At 46.9% G+C, this 21,606-nt stretch overlaps 2 pseudogenes across 2 annotated transcripts in view; one reads left to right on the top strand and one right to left on the bottom strand.

Annotated features, from left to right (window-relative positions):
- LOC100429134 (E3 ubiquitin-protein ligase ZNRF2 pseudogene) overlaps positions 1 to 21,606 on the bottom strand; it is a 195,539-nt pseudogene that overhangs the window by 140,338 nt on the left and 33,595 nt on the right. Inside the window, exon 2 of one of the 2 annotated variants that reach the window (XR_013415415.1) lies at positions 6,216 to 19,909. The exons of the other annotated variant lie outside the window; for it this stretch is intronic. The product of XR_013415415.1 is annotated as an E3 ubiquitin-protein ligase ZNRF2 pseudogene, transcript variant X2 (transcript). Of the gene's footprint in view, positions 1 to 6,215; positions 19,910 to 21,606 lie in introns of those variants that run through there. 2 annotated transcript variants of the gene reach the window in all.
- The window catches only part of LOC106997473 (putative C-mannosyltransferase DPY19L2), a 105,545-nt pseudogene continuing 103,066 nt past the window's right edge, over positions 19,128 to 21,606 (top strand).

Below are 21,606 nucleotides of genomic sequence, written 5' to 3'. Positions count from 1 at the left end.
TCCTTGCTTCTAACTCCTTTGGTTGCCAACCTTGGCATTCCTTGGCTTATGCAAGCCCTGCCTCTGTCTTCACATGGCCTTATTTCACCTGTGCCTCCTCTGTGTTTTCAAATCTCTTTCCTTGTAAGGACACCATTCAAAGGATTTAGGGCCCATCGTAATCCAGCATGACCTCAGTCGAGTGCAGTGGCACCATCCCGGCTCACTGCAACCACCGCCTCTCAGGTTCAAGCGATTCTCCTGCCTCAGCCTCCCGAGTAGCCGGGATTACAGGCTCGCACCATCACACCAGGGTAATTTTTGAATTTTTAGTAGAGATGAGGTTTCACCATGTTGGTCTGGCTGGTCTCAAACTCCTGACCTCAAATGATCTGCCCTCCTCGGCCTCCCAAAGTGATGGGATTACAGGTGTGAACCACCACACCCAGTCTGACCTCATCTTAATTTGATTACATCTGCAAAGACCTCGTCTCTAAATAAAGGCACATTCACAGGTACTGGGGTTAGGAGTTCAACATGTCTTTTGGAGCAGCGTGCAATGGCTCACGCCTATAATCCCAGCATTTTGAGAGGCCAAGGCGAGTGGATCACCTGAGGTCAGGAGTGTGAGACCAGCCTGGCCAACATGGTGAACCCGTCTCTACTAAAGATACAAAAAATTATCCAGGCATGGTGACGGGCGCCTGTAATTCCAGCTACTCAGGAGGCTGAGGCAGAAGAATCGCTTGAACCCGGGAGGAGACGTTGCAGTGAGCTGAGATCATGCAACTAAACTCCAGCCTGGGCAACAGAGCGAGACTCTGTCAAAAAAAAAAACAAAAACAAAAAAAGTTTTTTGGGGAACAGAATGGATCCATAACACAAGCGAAGTGACCAAACCCAGGAAAAGCCAGCTGTAAAACCAGCCAGGGTGGGAGCCCAAGACCACTCAGTAAATGAGAGCTGTCTAATGGTCTAATGCCCTCATGTCTACTCCGCCCTCTGGCCTTGGCCTTGGGAAGCAACAGTCAGCAGGGGAGAGGCGGTGGGGATGAGCAAGGAGCAGGACAGATGGTCACACCTGTCTCCCCAAAAGAAGACAGCCAAGAACTGCACGCTGTAGTGGGAAAAAGATGTTCTATCTATAAATAAGAACTAAATTGTTAATTAATATCTTGGACTGAGCATTCTAAAAAAAAACTTCTTATTTTGGAAATGTTTAAGCATAAAAAAATAGATGAAACAGAATACCGAGTTCCTATGTACCCATTTGCCCAGCTTCAACAATTATCAACTCATGGCCAATCATTTTTTTTTAATCAACACCCTCACCCGCTCCTCCCTCTCATAGGCTTCTTTTCACGTAAATCTCAGATATATAATCTGGAGATACTTCATTCAGTTATTTCAACATGTCTCTGAAAGATAAAAACTGTTTTAAAAGTAAAAAACAGACACTGAGGCCTACCCCAGGCCTCAGGTAGGGAGGAGGGAGAGGAGCAGAAAAAAATAACTATTGGGTACTAGGCTTAGTACCTGGGTGATAAAGCAGTCTGTACAACAAACCTCCATAATATGAGTTTACCTGTGTAACAAACCTGCACATGTACCCATGAACCTAAAATGAAAGTTTAAAAAATAAAAATAAAAAAAACCCCACATTATTATAACCTCAAAATTAAAAACAATCCCTTAATATCAAATATCTACTGAATGTTCAAATATTCTTGTTTGATGTGTAAAACTTTTCATATGTTTTCTTTGTTCACCTGAAGATCCAAAAAGATCTCTTTACACATTGCAATTAGTAATTTAGTCGCTTTTAACCTGTAGGTTCCTCTCTCCTCCTCACCTTTTATTCTTACAACTTTTTGTAAAGAAACTGAGTGTTGCTGGGTGCGGTGGCTCACACCTGTAATCCCAGCACTTTGGGAGGCTGAGGTGGGCGGATCACAAGGTCAGGAGATTGAGACCATGCTGGCTAACACGGTGAAACCCAGTCTCTACTAAAAATGCAAAAAATTAGCTGGGCGTGGTGGCGGGCACCTGTAGTCCCAGCTACTCTGGAGGCTGAGGCAGAATGGCCTGAACCCGGGAGGCAGAGCTTGCAGTGAGCCGAGATAGCGCCACTGCACTCCAGCCTGGGCGACAGAGCGAGACTCCGTCTCAAAAAAAAGAAAAGAAAACTAAAAAAACTGAGTGTTTGTCCTATAGCATGTCCCAGTGTGGCTATTGCTTATTGCACTCCATGCTGTTCTTCTATCCTTACCACTGTATTTTCTATAAATTGGATGTTAAATCTGGAGCAATGATTCTCAAAGGTAGCTCACTACAATTATCTGGGGAGCGCTTAAAAACCCTGAAGCTGGCCGGGCACGGTGGCTCACACCTGTAATCCCAGCACTTCGGGAGGCCGAGGCAGGTGGATCACCTGAGTTCAGGAGTTCGAGACCAGCTTGGCCAACATCGTGAAACCCCAACTCTACTAAAAACACAAACATTAGCCAGGTGTGTTGGTGGGTGCCTGTAGTCCCAGCTATTCAGGAGGCTGAAGCAGGAGAATCATTTGAACCCGGGAGGCAGAGGTTGTAGTGAGCTAAGATCACGCCTCTGCAACAGAGTGAGACTGGGTCTCAAAAATAATAATAATAATAATAATAATAATAATAAATACATAAATAAATATCCCTGAAGCCCAGGCAAGTCCAAGAGCAATTATACCAGAGACTTGGGGGGGGGTGGGAACTGAGACACAGGAATTTTTTAAACAACCTCAGATGATCCCAGTATGCAACCAATATTGAAAACCACTGATCTACAGTTTTGATCAGAATCAGGCTCAGTTTTTTCCCCTCTGGCACAGGACGGTTTGCTGTGTACCTTACACTGGGTATTCAAAATTTCCAGATGGACCCTCTGTCTTACAAGGAGGAAAATGTGGAAGTGTCCATCACCTATGACTGACCAGAAAGCCTCTAGAATGGCCCTATTGTTCATCTAGTGGCAAGAGATGATTACCCCCCACTCGACAAGTTCTGAAGAGACTACCTCTGGGAAGTGACTGTGTTTGGTGTGGCAGCGGTCATGTTTGTGTGTGTGTCCATGAGGGGTTTTAGCCTTACCTCTGGCTTGTAAGCTTTAGATTGAGAATATGATCATGTATTAATCATATAAGTCAGTGAAAAGAAAGAAAAAATGATGCCTTTTTAACAACAAAATTTCATATTTTCTATTAAAAAATTATTTAAAAAGTACTCATTACAGAAAATTTGAAAAATAGGAGAAGAAAAAAAAGTAATCACCTATAAATTCCCCACTCAAAGATAACCATTGTCGTGCAATCGGAGTTTATTATGTTAAATGAAATAAGCCAAGCACAGAAAGAAAAACTGTGTGTTCTCATTTTTTTGTGGGAGCTAAAAATTAAAACAACTGAACTCACAGAGACAGAGAGTAGAATGGTGGTTACTACAGGCTGGGAAGGGTAGTTGGGGATTGGGGGAAGTGGGCATGGTTAATGGGTATAAAAAATAGTGCCAGCTGCGGTGGCTCACACCTGTAATCCCAGCACTTTGGGAGGCTGAGGCAAGTGGCTCACTTGAAGCCAGGAGTTCGAGACCAGCCTGGCCAATGTGGTGAAACCCCTGTCTCTACTAAAAATACAAAAATTAGCTAGGCATGCTAGAATGTGCCTGTAATCCCAGCTGTTTGGGATACTAAGGCAGGATAATCACTTGAGCCCAGGAGGCAGAGGTTGCAGTGAGCCAAGATCACGCTACTGCACTCCAGCCTGGGTAACAGGGTGAAGCTGTCTCAAAAAAAAAAAAAGTTAGAAATAATGAATAAGACCTAACATTTGATAGCACAACAGGGTGACTACAGTAAAAAATAATTTAATTTTACATTTTAAAATAAAACAGTAGAATTGAATTGTTTGTAAGACAAAGGATAAATACTTCAGGTGACAGATGTCCTATTTTCCTTGATGTGCTTATTATACATTGCATGCATGTATGAAAATATCTCATGTAACCCATAAATATATTCGCCCATTATGTATCCACAAAAAATAAAAACTTAAAGCTGAAAATAAAACAAAAAAGCTAAAGCTAACCATTGTTAGTATTTGGTCTATTTATCTCCAGTCTCAATGTTATGTATTTTTAAACTTAGGGACAAAACTCCTTCCCTTGATTTTTTAACCTTCCTCTCTCCGGCCTGGTCGCAGCCACTAGATACCCGTATATTAATATTTGCCCTCTGTCCAGGGCCAGGCACGGTGGCTCACACCTGTAATCCCAGCACTTTGGGAGGCCAAGGTGGGCAGATCACCTGAGGTCAGGAGCTCAAGACCAGCCTGGCTAACATGGTGAAACCCCATCTCTACTAAAAATACAAAATCTCAGCTGGGTGTGGTGGCAGCTGCCTGTAATCCCAGCTACTCGGGAGGCTGAGGCAGGAGAATGACTTGAACCGAGGAGGTGGAGGTTGCAGGGAGCTGAGATCGTGCCATTGCACTACAGCCTGAGCAACAAGAGTGGAAGTCTGTCTCGGGAAAAAAAAAAAAAAAAAAGGAAGGAAGGAAGGAAGGAAAGAAAAGAAAGAAAGAAAGAAAGAGAAAGAGAGAGAGAGAGAAAGAAAGGCAGGCAGGCTTCAATAATATTCCATAATACTTATTTTATTACTATATTATAATAATCGACATTTATCCTTTATCAGTTGTAATTCTCACAAAAGCTTGATGATGTGAGTTCTTTTATCATTCCCATTTTATAGATCAGGAAATAGGTTTGGAAAAGATAAACATCTTGCCCAAAAATGTAGTATGTCCAATCTTCTTTCCCCAACTAGACGCTGGGATGAAGCTGGCCAAGGGAGTGTCTTCTCCCTGAAGTTGCAAGTATTTCAGAATCAAGAGCCCTGCAGAGTCCTGAGTTAAAAGAGAGCCAACAGCGATGTTTCAGAGAAGGGCAAGAGCTCAGAAGCTGATCCCAGAATCCACACAACAGACCCTGAGAATCTGTCAACTACGGAGATGAAAGCAGGGATGATGCATGGAAGGGAGGGAAGTTTCCAGGCTAACACCTGGGGTAGTGGTGTCACTCCTGTGTGTGTTTAGTATGCCCAGAGGGGCCAGGTGTGGGTGGGCAGTCCAGAGCTGGAACCAACCCATGTCAATGCACTGCTTAGTACAGAATGCCGAGTAAAGACTTCCCTTGTTTCTTTGAAACAGTGCTGCCAAGTAATTGTCATAGAACATTTATGGATCTGTCCTTCCGCCCCTCCCTTCCTGCTTTCCCCTGGAATAGCAAGCAGAGCTGGTCGTAAAGGTCAGAACCTTTTCCTGGGTGCTCTGGAGTAAATAAAGCCATTTCCTCCTGCCTACAATGATGAGCTATTCCTGGTGGGGTAATCTTGACCTCTGACCTTGGATTTGTGCACCTAGAAAGGATTGAGTTTATTTAGTTAAGAGTTTGGAAGAAATGCTTTCTGTGTACTGCATAATTATCCAATGTCTGTTTCTTAGTTATGTTTGCTTTATGGTTGCCATGGAAAGAATAAAACCAAATGGAAAAATGTAGCAATATGGCTGTCTACAAAACAGAAATCTTAAAGATATTTTAAGAGGCAAAGATGCTACTTATTTATTTTTTGTTATAGACAGCAGCCAGAAGGCTAAGAACCTTTTAGGAGGTTTCCCTTGGTATGGCCAGGCAGAAGAGCTATTTTGAACAAGTGGCAGCAGAGGGCACTCTTCCTACAGGTTAGTTTCTATCCTCGCTTCTCCAAGGAAAACACTTGTTAAAATGCCTGTGTATATATATGTTAACAAGTTTACAGCCTTTTCAAAAAATAGATTAGATAGATGATTGATGGATAGAAGATGATACAGATAGATGATAGATATGATAGATGAGAGATGACAGATAGTTGACATAATTGATAGATGATATATGGATATATAGATGACGGTTTATATAGATAATCGATGATAGACGGTTGATAGATGGATATATAGATGATAGTTGATATAGATCATTGATAGGCAATTAGATGATTGATAGAGGGATATATAGATGATAGTTGATATAGATAATTGATAGATAATAGATGATTGATAGATGGATATATTGATGATAGTTGATACAGACAGGTAATTGATAGATGATTGATAGATATATAGATGATACGTTGTAACCAAGGGAGTTATAGAGAAATGCCACACTCTGAGACTAATTCAGAAGTCCTTTTATTGCTGGCAACTGAGAGATGGCTAGAGCTCAAAATTCTCTCGGCCTGGAAGAAGGGGCTAGATTTCTTTTTATACCGTGGTCTAACTAGGGGAGGGAGAGCCTAGCTGAAGCAATTTTTACAGAAGCGGAACAGGCAAAATGTTAAAAAAAAAAAAAAAAATGCTTACAGAGATAGTTACAGAAAAAAAAAAAAGTTCTAGGTACAGGGGCTTAAACTATCACAAAGAGATAAATGCAGGGGCTTGGGTACCATCCACTGAGCAAGTCCCCAGGAGCTGCTGGTACAGCTTGCCTCAATATCTTATCAGTAAGTGCATTCCTGGATGTGCTTGGAGTCAACTTGCACTAGTTATTCCCTTAAGGGAGGGGGATAAGGGGGCTGCAAGTGAAGAAGCTAAAATGGAGTCTCTCCGGCTCCCTCAGCTAAGAGAGTCACTCAGGTTAAAACAGGGTAGGTTATCACATTCCCTACTCATGTTTTGGAGAATCAAATCATTGATTCTTCAGTAATAACAAGCGGGTTTTATTGGGTTTTAAGACACATAAGTTTGATAGAAGCTATGCGCTGCTTTATAAAGAAACCAATTCAATATACAAGGCTCGAAGACTAAACCTAACAAGAGGAGGAGAAGGGGTCCCCCCGGTCCAGTGATCAGTCAGCCATGGATTCCAGTTAAACATGTTTTGGTACCAGGGGATGTTATTTTCCCATTCCTGTTGACATCGATCTAGATTTTCTCGAACTTTTTGGAGAGTATCCTTTATGACCCCAGACTGATTGGCACAGAAACAACTCTCTCCTAGAGTTGCACGTAACCCTTCTTGGGAGAGAAATAGCAGATCTAGGCCTTGGCGGTTTTGAAGTACTACTTCAGCTAGAGACTCTACCTGGGTATGTAGCATATTTATGGCTGATTGGAGATTGCTTAAATCAGCATCTACTTGCTAAGACAGGGACATTAGTCCAGTTTCTCCCTGAACAAGGGCAGCCATGCCAATGGATGCTGATCCAGCTAAGCTAAGGCCGGCCAGAAGGGGTACGAGGAGTGGGGCAGCTCTGCAAAACCTGGAATGTAATTCAAGGGGAGCGATGAGAAGTTGCCTTTCTGGCCCATTATACACGTAAACTTGGGGCAGTACATGAACTAACACGCACAGGAGAGGTCCAGGTTCAGTCCCATTGATGCAACGAGTGAGGCCTGAAGTGCAGGCCAGCCAGGTATTGTTGGTTGCCTGGTTAGAGACTGAGGTGTTTAAGGAAGTAAGTAGAGACTGATTACAGGTAGCCTGAAAGGGAGAAGCAGATAAGTTATAGCCGGTGCTAATTAGACAGGAGGCGTTCCCTGACATGTCTCCTAGTGTAACGGCATGGGGCCAAGTACGACAAGAAAGAGAGTCAATTTTAATCATGGCTTCTACTCCTAATCCAACATAATATGGCGGTTTGGCTTTTAGGCACAACCAACAATCCTGGGCTAATTTAGGCTGGGTGAGATTAAGGAGGCGATGCACCCCGTCCAGAATGGACATCAGGCTGGGTTGGAGATGTTGTCGTTGTAACTGAGATCTGGGAACAAGGAGTGGCGGCGGGATAGTTAAATCGACCCTGTCTTGGTGTCTTTGGAACATAGGGTCACCAAAATCATTAAAGGTCCAATTGGCTTAGGAGGGCTCCATGGGACCAGGACCTTTTCCTAAATGGTGAACACAGTTCCAACATCAAATCTCGAGATACAAAGCCTCAATCCCCATGACATGCCACAATACCATTGAGCTGAACCAGGGTTACGGACAGTTACAATAAGAGGGTTACAATTTCCCATAGTACATGGTCTAGGACGGGAACTGCGAGTTATGGAGAGGGTTGAGGACCAGGTTGATCCTCCAGGGAAAGTGGCTAGGGTTACACATGACCAGTGAGGGCAGAAAAACTGGTAAGAATCTCGACAGCTAGCGTCAGGGTGATTTCCAGGACAGAGGTAAAAGTCAACGCTCTGGAGTCCTTTTTCTGCACCTCCAGAACTCCCACATCCAGTCCGGCTTCCTGTGTGTCCGCATCCTGCAGCCAGGTCAACGTGTCCTGCTCCCATGACCGGCAGGTTGCGTTGTTCTTCGTAGGTGCGGACAGGCTCTGGGAACAAAGCACATAAACTGATTGCAAGAGAGACTTCCTTGGAGGTTCCTGTCTTCCAAGTGGAGTTTGCAAACAACGTCCTGTCATGAAAGAAGTGAGGAGAAAAGAGTAGGACGGAGCAGAGGGCATAATAGGCGGAAACAAACAAAAGAGGTAAATAAAAAGAATTAATTTGATGGCTTCACTCGACTTAGGCGCAGTTTTAAAGGGCCTGGCCCAGGCTTGGGGACCCATGTTTCCTGCTGGGCTCTGTTGGCCTTTTTGATGCGAGAGTGATGAATCCAAGCAGGAATGCCGTCCACCTTCAGAGCCGTCGGTGTGGTGAGGCTGACAGTATGAGGTCCTTTCCAGGCAAGAGTGAATCCTTTTCTCTGGAACTTTTTAACATACACCAGGTCACTCCGGTCAGGAACCGGATTGGAGTGCGCTCCCCGGACAAGCGGCTGGATGATGTCTCGCACCTGTTGGAGAAGACTGCAAGTACTGTAACAAATTAGCTTGTGAGATTTCTGCTAAATGGGTATCCCTTAGCTTAGGCAAGATAGGCGGAGCCCTTCCATACATGATTTCAAAAGGTGAAAACCCAGCCCAGTAAGAGATGCATCTTACTCTAAGAAGGGCTAAAGGAAGGAGCTTTACCCAATTCTCACCGGTCTCTAGGATTAACTTAGTAAGAATACCTTTTAGGGTGTGGTTCATGCATTCTACCTGTCCAGAGCTCTGGGGTCGATAGGCACAATGGAGTTTCCATTGAATGTTTAATGCCTTGCTGACCAACTGAGCTATGGTCCAGGTGAAGGCTGGTCCATTATCAGACCCTATGGCAAGAGGCAGCCCATGTGGAGGGATAATTTCATTGAGTAAAAGCCTAACTACCGTGGTGGCAGTTTCGTTTTTGGTGGCAAATGCCTCAGTCCATCCGGAAAAGGTGTCTACTAGCACTAGGAGGTATTTATACCCTGCCCAGTGCAGTTTTATTTCTGTAAATTCAACTTCCCACCTTTCTCCTGGCGAGCCTCCCCAGAGGCGGTGGCCTGGGCTGGGCTTGGGACCTTGTTTGGCGTTTACCTGAGTACAAGCCATACAATGGAGAGCTGCTTGGTTACTTAAGTCCTGAAGGTGGGGGATCTTGAAATGGTTCCTACAAAGCTGGGCCAGTTTTACTCCTCCCAAATGGGTGGTACAATGCAGATGACTGATTAAAGTTTTCCCGAGGGCTCGGGGCATGAAGATTCTGGAATCAGGAAGAATCCACCAACCTTCCTGATTTTTACTGGCCTGAAGATCCAAAGCTTGTTTTTCTTCCTCTGGGGAGTATTCTGGGTGATCTGGTAAGTCAGGTTGCAGAAAGAACACAGTGGGCAGCAGGGTCAAAGGCGTGACTGGGAGCCGAGCTGCCTCTCCAGCTGCAGAGTCTGTTCTTTGGTTACCATGGGCAACGGCCGAGTCTTCTCTTTGATATCCCTTGCAGTGAATTACAGCCACCTGCTGAAGAAGCCAAACAGCTTCAAGCAGGGTCAAAATTTCTTCTTCGTTTTTAACAGTCTTTCCTATTGAGGTGAGTAGCCCTCACTCTTGATAGATGGCTCCGTGTACATGTACAGTAGCAGAAGCATACCTGCTGTCAGTGCAGATGTTAATATGTTTATCCTTACCCCATCGGAGAGCCTGAGTGAGGGCGACCAATTCAGCCTTCTGTGCCAAGGTACCTGCCAGCAGTGACTGGGCCCACAGTACATCTGTCTCCGTAGTAACGACTGCACTAGCCTTTCGTACTCCCTGTTCAAGGAAGCTGCTACTCTCTGTAGACACAGTGGCGTCCACCTCCTTTAGAGGCACATCTTGGAGATCAGGTCGGCCAGTTTCTGTAGTCTCTAACAGTTCTTCGCAGTAAAGGACAGGTGTGGTAAGGTCTGGATCAGGGAGCAAGGTAGCTGGATTTAAACACCTTGTGGGAGAGAAAGTTAAACGAGGCTGATCTAACAGTAAACTCTGATATTGTAGGATGCGAGCGCTCAACATCCGTTTGCCAGAAGCACTTCATAGCAAAGTCTCTATGGCATGAGGAGCTGTAAGGGTTAAATTCTGGCCCAGTCAGTTTATCAGCCTCCTGGACCAGGCTTGCTGTTGCCACTACGGCTCACAGACAACTTGGCCACCCAGAGGCCACAGGGTTCAGTCTCTTAGACAAATAGGCCACCGGACGTCGCCATGGTCCCAAAGTCTGAGTAAGTACCCCTTTAGCAAATCCCTCGCTCTCATGCACAAAAAGATGAAATGGTTTTGAGATATTTGGGAGGGCCAGAGCAGGGGCCTCAGTTAATGCCTTCTTTAGATTGTGAAAAGCCTGCTCTTCTTTGTCAGTCCAAACTAGCGGGCCATTTCCTCCGGTAGCAGAGTACAGGGGCTTGGCGATTTCTGCGAACGCCAATATCCGTAAACGACAGTATCCCATGGCCCCCAGGAATTCACGTACCTGTCTCTTGGTGGTGGGAGTAGGCATCTGCAGGATGGTTTCCTTCTGAGCACTAGTGAGTGCCCCTTTTCATTTGTTTATCTCATACCCTAAGTAGGAAACTCTGGGAAGACAAAGCTGGGCCCTCTTGGCTGAGACCTGACACGCAAGTTCCTGAAGGAGGTAAAGTAGGTCCCTAGTGTGTTGCAGGCAGCTGTCAGTAGTTTTGAGAGGCAGTAACAGGTCGTCCATGTACTGGAGAAGAGTGCAGTTAGGGTGACTGGCTCAGAATGGTATAAGATCTTGTTGGAGGACTTCCCCAACAAGGGTGGGGGAATTTTTAAAACCCTGGGGTAACCGAGTCCAGGTTAATTGGGTGGTGTCTCCTGAGCCAGGATCTGTCCATTCAAAAGCAAAGATAGGTTGGCTTTTGGGGGCCAGAAGAATAGCAAATAAAGCATCCTTTAAGTCACGGACAGTGTATACTATATGTTCTGGCAGAAGCAGGCTGAGTAAAGTATAAGGGTTAGGGACAGTTAGATGGACGGTGACTGTCTGCTTGTTAACTTCCCGCAAGTCCTGTACCGGCTGGTAATCGTTTGTCCCAGGTTTCCGGACTGGCAAAAATGGAGTATTCCAGGCAGACTGACACAGTGTGAGTATACCAGCTGGTAATAATCGATGAATATGGGGATTGATTCCCTCTCTAGTCTGCTGACTCATAGGATATTGTTTTACCTGAACTGGCAGGGTGGTGGCCAGCAGTTCTACAACTACCGGCAGATGGTACTTTGCCAGTCGTGGGCAGTTTGACTCGGCCCAGACTCGAGGAAACGGAGTCTGTAAATCCAGTAGGAGAGGATTAGTTTTATTCTCCAGTGGTTGTGAGGATGAAACTAAGAGATACTTCTCCAACGGAGGGGTAGTTAGCAGGAGCTGGTGCGGTAGCGGGTGCTGGGTCCCCTAACGGTGAGGTGAGCTTGTTGGGCCGAGGAGGAGATGGATGCCTGCAACTTATGAAGCAGGTCTCATCCAAGGAGGGGGAAGGGGCACTCTTGGACCATGAGAAACGAGTGGGTTACTCTTTCCTGTCCCAAACTCACCTCTCGTGAGTGGGTGACTGGATATTCCCGAATAGTTCCAGTAGCCCCTTGCACAGCCACCTTTTTATTAGAGACACTGCCCAAGGGTGTTTGCAGGACCGAGTGTTCCACCCCTGTGTCAATTAGGAAGCGTACAGCTGGTCCCCCACTGTGGCGGTCACCATGGGCTCCTGGGGACCAACCGAGAGGGAGCCCCAGCCCTGTCAATCGTCAGATTCCTCCGTAGCGGGGAGGATGAGGACCTTTTTCTTTTCTGGTTTTTCTTCTGGTTTTAATGGGCATTCCTTTTTCCAGTGTCCAATCTGTTTGCAATATGTGCATTGGTTTCTTTGTAGGGGAGCCTGCTCACCTTTTTGGCCTTCCTGGCGGGGACCCAGGGTCCCCTGGCCAGTGTTTTGTGATGGGGGTCCTTCCTTCTTGGCTCTCTGGATGGCGGCTACTAAGATTTTTGCCTTTTTGATGCTTTATCAGCAGCTCTTTCAGCTGCCTAAGCTGCCTGTTTTTGCTTTTCAAACTCGATTGTCATAAACTTTCTGGGCTATTTCTAAAAGTTGGCTGATACTCATTCCAGCAAATCTTTCCAGCTTTTGTAATTTTCTTTTAGTATCAGGGGCTGCCAGAGTCACAAATGCCAAATCAATAGCACAGCTATTCTTGGGAGCCACTGGGTTGAAAGCGGTGTTAAGTCCGATAGGCCTCCAGGAAGCATTCTAGAAATGCTCCTGGTGACTCATCAAGCCCCTGGACAACTTCAGTTGTCTTGGATAGATTCATGGATTTTCCAGCGGCTCCCTTGATACCTTTGAAGAAATACCAGTGAAAACCATACAAAGCTCTCTTCCCACCCAAGGAGTTTGGATCTCAATCAGGCCAGGTAGAGGGGAAAACCTCAAGGAGGTCCTGGGCTTCCTCCTCTGGGCTACCGGCTGATGTGAGGAAATACTTTCTGGCCTCTCTTCGGATACGGTCCCTCTCTTCAAAGGTGAACAGGGCTAAAAGGAGTTGCTAACAGTCATCCCAGGTGGGTCAGTGAGTCTGGAGCACAGACTCCATCAGTGAGGTCAAGACCTGGTGCTTTTCAGAGAAGGGGGGATTATGAACCTTCCAATTGTACAGGTCAGAAGCAGAGAAGGGGACATAAACTAAAAATGGAGCAGCGCACTCACTGTCCAGAGGGATTTGGGCATCTCTTAACGGGAGGAGTGGGGCCACCGTCTCTGGCCAAGGCCATGATCAGGTGACTATAGGTGGAGAGGCCCCAGGGGATGTAGTCAAGGAGACAAGGGAAGATTCTCGGGGAGCAGGAGGGTTACAGGGTGGTGGACCTGGATGAGAAAAACTTTCCTTCTTCAGAAGGAGGCAGTACGAGAGGAGCCGAGGGTTTGGGCAAAAGTGCAGTCTGGCTCTAAAGGACCTTGTAGGTGGGATCATGAATGGCACATGAGAGAAGCCATGGAGGAGGGCTCCGGACCAACTCTAGCCATTGATCAATGTAGGGAAACTGGGGTGTCCAGGAGTTTCAGCGACGACCCATCACACAGCCTGGACAGTTGTGGGGTTCAGTGACCCTTCTGGAGGCCACCCGCTTCCAAACTGTGAACAATCTACTTCACAGTGTCCGGAATTTGCCTTTTTAAAGGTGGACTCCATAATCCTCTGAGAAGCCCAGAGAAATACTGTAACATACACTGGAGAGGGCTCCAATCTCTATGGGGCTGGAAAGAAGAGTTTTCCATTATGGAGGCAATTAACAAAATTTCAGCAGAATTATTAAACCCAGCACAGAGATATTCACGGCCTGGGGGCTGTAGTATTGTGTCCGGAATTGGTAGGTTCTTGGTCTCGCGGATTTCAAGAATGAATCCACGGACCATCGCGGTGAGTGTTACAGTTCTTAGAGACAGTGTGTCTGGAGTTTGTTCCTTCAGATATTCAGATGTGTCTGGAGTTTCTTCCTTTTGGTGGGTTCGTGGCCTCGCTGACAGGAGTGAAGCTGCAGACCTTTGTGGTGTTACAGCTCTTAAAGGCGGCGTGGACCCAAAGAGTGAGCAGCAGCAAGATTTATTATAAAGAGTGAAAGAACAAGGCTTCCACAGCGTTGAGGGGGACCCCTCAGCTTGCCACTACTGGTTCCAGCAGCCTGCTTTTATTACCTTATCTGACCCCACCCACATCTTGCTGATTGGTCCAGTTTACAGAGAGCTGATTGGTTCATTTTACAGAGAGCTGATTGGTCCATTTTACAGAGAGCTGATTGGTCTGTTTTGACAGAGTTCTGATTGGTGCGTTTACAATCCTTGAGCTAGACACAGAGTGTTAGACAGAAAAGTTCTCCAAGTCCCCACTAGGTTAGCTGGATACACAGTACCAATTGGTGTATTTACAAACCTTGAGCTAGACACGGAGTACTGATTGGTGTATTTACAAACCCTGAGCTAGACACAGAGTGCTGACTGGTGTATTTACGATCCTCTAGCTAGACATAAAAATTCTCCAAGTCCCCACCAGATTAGCTAGATACAGAGTGCTGACTGGTGCACACACAATCCTCTGGCTAGATATAAAAGTTCTCCAAGTCCCCATCGGGCTCGGGAGCCCAGCTGGCTTCACCTAGTGGATCCTGCACCGGGGCTGCAGGTGGAGCTGCCTGCCAGTCCTGAGTTGCGCCTGCCACTCCTCAGCCCTTCGGTGGTTGATGGGACCAAGTGCCACGGAGCAGGGGGCAGAGCCCGACAGGGAAGCTCGGACCGCTCCGGCCGCATGGGAGACCATGGTGGAGGGGGGCTGGGACATGGTGGGCTCCAGGTCCCGAGCCCTGCCCCGCGGGGAGGCAACTGAGGGTCCACAAGAATTCGAGCACAGCACTGGCAGGCCGGCACTGCCAGGGGACCTGGTGCACCCTCTGCAGCTGCCGGCCTGGATGCTAAGCCCCTCATTGCCCTGGGCCAGCAGCACCGGATGACCCCGCCAGCCGGCCGCTCCGTGTGCGGCGCCCACCAAGCCCGTGCCCGGCCCGCCAGAACTCGCACTGGCCGGTGAGCGCTGCACGAAGCCCCAGTTCCTGCCCGCACTTCTCCCTTCACACCTCCCTGCAAGCAGAGGGAGATGGCTTCAGCCTCAGCCAGCCCAGAGCGGGGTTCCCACGGTGCCACGGCAGGCTGAACGGCTCCTCAAGCGCCGCCAGAGTGGCTGAGGCCGAGGCGGCGCTGAGCGCTACGGCTGCTAGCACATTGTCACCTCTCAGTATCAGAAGTATTATAGCTAGAAGAAGCAGGAAAACAGCTGTAGCTAATGCTTCTTGTCACATAAGATCTGCCTCCTCAAGGACCCCCTCACCCCTTAACTTATACCCCAAATTATCTGTGGTGTCTCCACGACTCAAAGGCAGAAAGTTCAAACTCGGCCCTTTCTTTTAAGGGTTCTAGGAGGGAGAGCAGAGTCAAGTATTGAAGGGCTGGACTTGCAGTGACACAGGAAAACGAGATGTGCGGGGCCGCACAGATCTTTCCTAAAGTAGGACAGTAGCCACGGAGGGATAGAATAAGAATCCAGACGGATGGAGTAGAGCACTACGGGCGTAGGTTTCTCTGCACAGTGCCTTATCTAAGGGCATGGGAAAAGTTACAGGATGACAGAAAAGGTGAGCAAGGAGGTCTGCAGGGTGGCTATTTTGAATCCACCACTGGTCTAAGGAGAAGATGGTCCAGTCATTGGGGCATGGAGTGTGGCGATCTAAACACCAGCAATCTATGAGATACCAGAAATCCCAAATGGGCGAATGTCTTCCACACCCCTCCCCGTAACACCACCTGATTTGTTTCTGACAGAAAAGGCAGGACTGGGATGGCCAGCCCAAACGACTGATGAGAGATTTGACCTCCTGAGATAGAAAATCTGTACTAAGGACCCTGAAGAAGTCCTTGCCCAGTGTCTATTGTCCTGTTTGGTGTCTGTCTAAATTTTGTATGTCCGGTTGAGCAGGGCTGAACTGTGTTCACACTGGGATATATGGGAATGACAAGGCAGCATGTGACTTCCAAAGTTAAGGTCACTTTGCTGTCTCGGATCACTAAGCCAGTTGTCATGTAGTGAGGAGGCTCAAGTTGTCCTGTGGTGGGTCCCTGTGACAAGGAACTGAGCTCTCCTGCTGACAACCAGCAGTGTCTTCCCAACCATTAGAGTAAGTCACCTTAGAAGCACATTCTCCAGCTCCAGTGCATCCTTTAGATAACTGCCACTCTGGTCACCATCTTGTCTACAACCTCATGAGAAACCTCAGCCAGAACCACTCAGCTAAGTTGCCTCTGAATTCCTGAGCCACAGAAACTGGGAGATAATAAATGTTTACTGTTTAAGACTCTAAATTTGGAGTAATTTGCTATTCAGCCATAGAAACTGACACTCATTTCATCATGCCTGACACTGCTGTCTCCATGGTTTCACGTCCCTGTGGTTAAAACTCTCTAAGGGCTAATCATTAATTTCAGGATAAAATCCAAATCCCTTAACATAGCATAGGTCTTTTATGAAGTGCCTCCTGCGTGCCTCTCAGTCCCATCCGGACCACTCTGCCTTTCCTCCTTGCATCACTCCAGCTACTCTGAAACACACTGCACCTTCCTAAATGTGGACAGAGAAAATTGCCAGACTTTTCATAGGATGCCCAGTGAAATCTGAATTTCAGATAAACAATGAATAATTTGTGTGGCTATACAATATTTGGGACATACTTATACTAAAAATATTGCATGACACATACTTATTCTTAAAAGTTATTATCTGAAATTCACATTTAATAGGGCATCCTGTACTTTCCGTTGCTAAATCTGGCAATCCTACAGATGTGAACTGCTCACTTTCAGCTCCTGCTCAGCCCCCAGCTGGATCACTACATGTGCCCCATAGCTCCCTGCCCTACAAGACTTGGCCCAGACATCAGTGCCCCTAGAAAGCCTAAGCTAACTTCTCTGCACCATACACACCTAGGATGGGTCAGATGTGCCTGCTGCAGGTTCCCACCCACCTGTCACACCTCTCTCATGCCACACACTTTGCAAGTATTTGTTTACCTGTCTCCATTACTAGACTCTGAGTTTCTTGAGGTCAGGCACTATCTTATTAACCACAACGTGACTTCAGTGCCAAAAACATAGTATAACCACAGTTTACAATTACTGAAGATTTACTCTAAGCTAGTTGCTGTTCTAAGATGTTCTGCATATATCAACTCATCGAATTTTCATATCAAGCCAAAGGAGGTACTATTAATATCCAACTTTTACTGGGGAGGAATCTGAGACAGAAATAGGTTTTGCGACTTCTCCAGTGTCATTTGAAAATGGCAGGGAAGTTGGGGTTCAAAGCCAGGAGTCTGACTCCAGAGCCCACCCTCTAACAAGCTAGACAAATTGCGTCTTTACAGTGTATGATAAGTGCTTGCCAAATGCATGTAAGGACTATCCAGCTAAGTTTCTCCAAACTAGATAACTGCCTTTAAGCATGGACCTTGCTGCCTGTGCCCCTCCCAGCTCTCTCTCCAGTCGCCACTACCCAGCACAATGCATGGGTGCCTTCTTCAAAAGCAAATACCTTCTCTCTTCTTCAAATCCTGACTATAGATCCAGGGTAGCACCATATACCACACCTCCCTAAAAAAGGAATGGTTATAGGCAGGGTGTGGCAGCTCACGCCTGTAATCCCACCACTTTGGGAAGCCGAGGCTGGCGGATCTCCTGAGGTCAGGAGTTTAAGACCAGCCTGGGCAACATGGCAAATCCCCATCTCTACTAAAAATACAAAAAATTAGCTGGGCATGGTGGCACGTGCCTGTAATCCCAGCTACTCAGGACGCTGAGGCAAGGGAATCCCTTGAATCTGGGAGGCGAAGGTTGCAATCAGCCGAGATCGCACCACTGCACTCCAGCCTGGGTGTCAGAGTGAGACCCCATCTCAAAATAAAAAAATAAATAAAAATAAAAAAATAAAAGTGGTTACAGCATGTACCTTAGAAATATAAGCCAAGAGAGCACTGTGGTTAATACTGTGAGTTCTAGAGTAAAATTCCCTCAGCTTAGATCCCAGCTCTACTGCTTATTACCTGTATGGTTTTGGATGAGGCCCTGAGACTTAGATTCTTCATCTGAGAAATGGAGATGCAGCATCTGGAACATAGCATGTATTCAATAAATGTCAGCTGTCACCATTGTCGTTGCCAATCCACTGGCATACGACAGGTTGCCATACCTGTCGTTGTCTACAGGCAGGTATGTATGGGCCTGGCAAAAGAAGTTAAGAGAAGGCTGCAGGCGCTGGGGAGCATGTGGGGAGGCTGTGTGGAGCTGCGTGCTCGGGGGACTGCACACCCACTGAAGTGTGTGAAGGGCGAGCAGTGATGGGTTCTGCATCAGTGGGGCTGGTAGCGTGTGGGGGGCTGTATGTGGACCTGCTGGCAAGGTGGGGACTGCACGTGCGGGCTTGGGGACTGTGCGGGTTTGGGGACTGTGCACACGGAAGGCTGCAGACGCTGGGGAGGGTGTGGGGGGCTGCCCTCACCAAAGGCAGCATGCTCCAGTAAGCGCAGAGGCGGAGGTGCTCTGCTCGCTGCGGAGCACGTGGGGACACGAAGGCACTGCCCGCGCAAATGGTTTCAACCGCATTCTCCCTACCCCACATTTCACAATCGCCATGATGACCCGGAAGTCCGCAATGGCGGCGGGTACAAGTCGTTGAGACTGAGAGGCGAGTCAGGCCTTTACAGACCTCACCCTACTCAGCTGGGCTGTGCCAGAAATTGACCGGTACAGGGACTATTAAAAATAGTCGGGCAAACGAGGAATAAGCTCAAAAGCGGAGTCTCCTGAGCCGTTTCAATCTTCCTGCCCCAGCCAGTCAAAGCGGTGGCGCGCCGGCCTCCCAAGCCTGGAGCTGAAGAGGGAGGAAGTGGCGGAAGAGTCGGGGCTGCCTCTGCGGCTTTGGACACTAGGCGGAGGGAACCTGCCAGGGGGCGGGTGTAGGTCTGCAATCTGAGAGGCGAAACGGCTTACAGCTGGAGGTGATCACTAAGACCCTTCTTCTGGGCTGCTTTCAGAAGCACGGAGGCCGGAGTACTGCGCACAGTGGGGAGCACGTGAGGGGACAGGGAGGGACTGCCCTCGCGAATGGCTTCAACTGCACGTCCCCCAGAACCACATTTCACAGTTGCCATGACGACCCAGAGGTCCACAACTGCGGTGGGTACAAGTCCTTGAGGCTACCAGGCGAGTCAGGCCTTTCCAGACCTCACCCAACTAGGCTGGCCTGCACCGGAAATTGACCAAAACAGGGACTATGAGAAACTAGTCCAGCAATCGAGGAGTAAGCTCAAAAGCGGAGGCTCCAGAGCCTTTTCAATCTTCCCGCCCCAGCCAGACGAAGCTGCGGTGCAGAGCATCCCAAGCCCAGGAGCCTGAGATGGAAGAGTGGGGTGGCCTCTGCAACTTTCCACCCTAGGCGGAGGGAACTTGGCAGGGGGTGCGCAGAGATCCGCAATCTGAGACGGCTAGTTGGAAGTGATCAGCCAAGACCCTTCTTCTGGGCTGCTTCCGGTTGATCCATAATTTCCTGGCGCAGCTCCAGGATAAGGTGCAGGACCTGCAGGCCCATCGTTTCTCCACCAGGACCACGCTCGGCATCTGTGAGGAGAGGGCAGGAGGGCCCTAGGAGGGAGCCCCATGCCGCTTTTCTTGAATCTTGAAGGAGATCAGTTTAACAAGCAAGGGTTTGTGGGTGCCTAGGAGCAAGTAATAGCAAGGTCCGAGCTCTGGAAAAGCGTGGCAAGAATCGCCAAGCCCCATTAGTTCTTGTTTTAAAACATTTTCAGGGTTTTCTAACAGTGGTCACCCCTATGTCACAAAAAAGAAATGTTATCTGAATCAGGGCAGCCAATTATCATAGTTGGTAAAAAGGATTAGCTGGCTCTTGGGTAACAGAGATTGTTTCTCAGCACCTGAAAGCAGAATAAAATGGAGTTTAAAAAAATTAGTTGAGAACATTTATAATGGAAATAGGGTCAAAGTAGATATATATTGCCCAATTGACTTCCATCTTGCTGTGGAGCTTCAGTGCCTACAATTGGGAGATTTCCTTATTTATGCACCTGAAGGGTTTTTTCTTCCCCCATTCCCTTCCCTTCATTCCCTTCATTTTCTGTAGCATAAGAGGGAGCTTAAATGTAGTTGCTGTTGGTATAGAATCAGTTTTGAGCCTAGCCCTAAGTCAGACTGACTGCTGATACAAATTGTCAGATGTCTCTTAATGTCAATTATTGTACTTTTCTCACTGTAAGTTGACTGTTGATGTCAAAGTAGAATGTGTCCCCACACTTGAAGTGTTAACAGTACTTGAGGAATGATGGAGGACCGAGGTCTGGTGCACTGAAGGAACCCTAGGGTTGGGTAAAATAATGCGTGACTATCATGAGTGTTACAGGAGTTCAGAAATGTGAACAAATGCTTTAGGATGGGAAGTGGGAAATGAGATCAGGGAAGACTTTTAGGAAAAGGTGAGATTCAAATTGTGACAAAAGGCTACTATTTGGATATGTGGAGCTGAGATCAACAAGTGTCAGAGGCTGATAGAACAGCATGATCAAAGTCATAGGAGGGAGAAAACATGAAAGCCAAGTAGGCTGAAATGAAAGGCACGAAAAAGAAGTAATAGGAAATAAGTTGAGAAGGTTGATTGGGACCAGCCTTGGAGAGTCTAATTCTAGGTTAGGTGTAAGGCATTTGAACTTCATCCTGTAGGAAGGCGTTAATTCTTTTCTTTAAAAAAATTGTTTTAATGAGATGAAATCACATAACATAAAATTAATCGTTTTAAAGTGAACAGTTTAGTGGCATATAGTACATTCCCAATATTGACACCAAGCGATTTTTAAATAGTGACATGATCAGAAGTGAGCTTTAGAGATTAACTCGGCAGCAGTGTGTAACAGAGACTGAGAAAGGGAGCAGAAAGAATAATTGGAAAACTAGCACTAGAATCCAGGCAGTAATAGTCTTCACAAGAGTAGCCACAGCAGACATGGAGAAGACAGGTGAGACCTGAAGGAGACAGACCGACAGGAGTGGATGGGTGGCCTGGTAGAAAAGGAGGCTGAGCAGGGAGAAAGTTCAGGAATGAAGGTTTTGGATTTGGGAGTTATCTCTGTAGATGTGAGCACTGAAACTTTAAGAATGAGTGAAATTGCCAAGAGAGAAAAGTGAGCAAAGGACAAATACTTGGGGAAAACTTCTCGTTTTAAGAGATGAGAGGAAAAGGAAAAACCAGATAAAATCAGAGTAGTCACAGAAATAGAAGAACTGGGAAAGGTGGTGTGATGAAAGATGAGAGGGGAAGAGATCCAAGAATCTGACCAAATGCTACAGAAAGATGCAAAAGAATTGTGATAACTAAAAGGTCATTGATCATTTAAAAAAAAACTTATGAGAACCTAGTAAAAAGAAGTTGGCCAAAGATCTTGTCATTGAACCAGCGGAAAGAAATGGGGAGTACATTGGTTTGATGGGCTGTCAGACCGCAGAGAGTGTTTTAAGGTGTAGGAGTTTTAAAGGCTGAGGGGAAGGATCAAGGGAAGAGGATGAGATTGAGATTCCAAGACAGGAAATAATTAGTGGAGCAAGTCTTGGAATATTTGGGAGG

This window comes from Macaca mulatta, chromosome 3 (genome assembly GCF_049350105.2).
Source record: "Macaca mulatta isolate MMU2019108-1 chromosome 3, T2T-MMU8v2.0, whole genome shotgun sequence".
Classification (NCBI taxonomy): Eukaryota; Metazoa; Chordata; class Mammalia; order Primates; family Cercopithecidae; genus Macaca; species Macaca mulatta.
The sequence above is the reverse complement of the archived record's forward strand: the minus strand, read 5'-3'. Positions and strand labels throughout refer to the sequence as shown.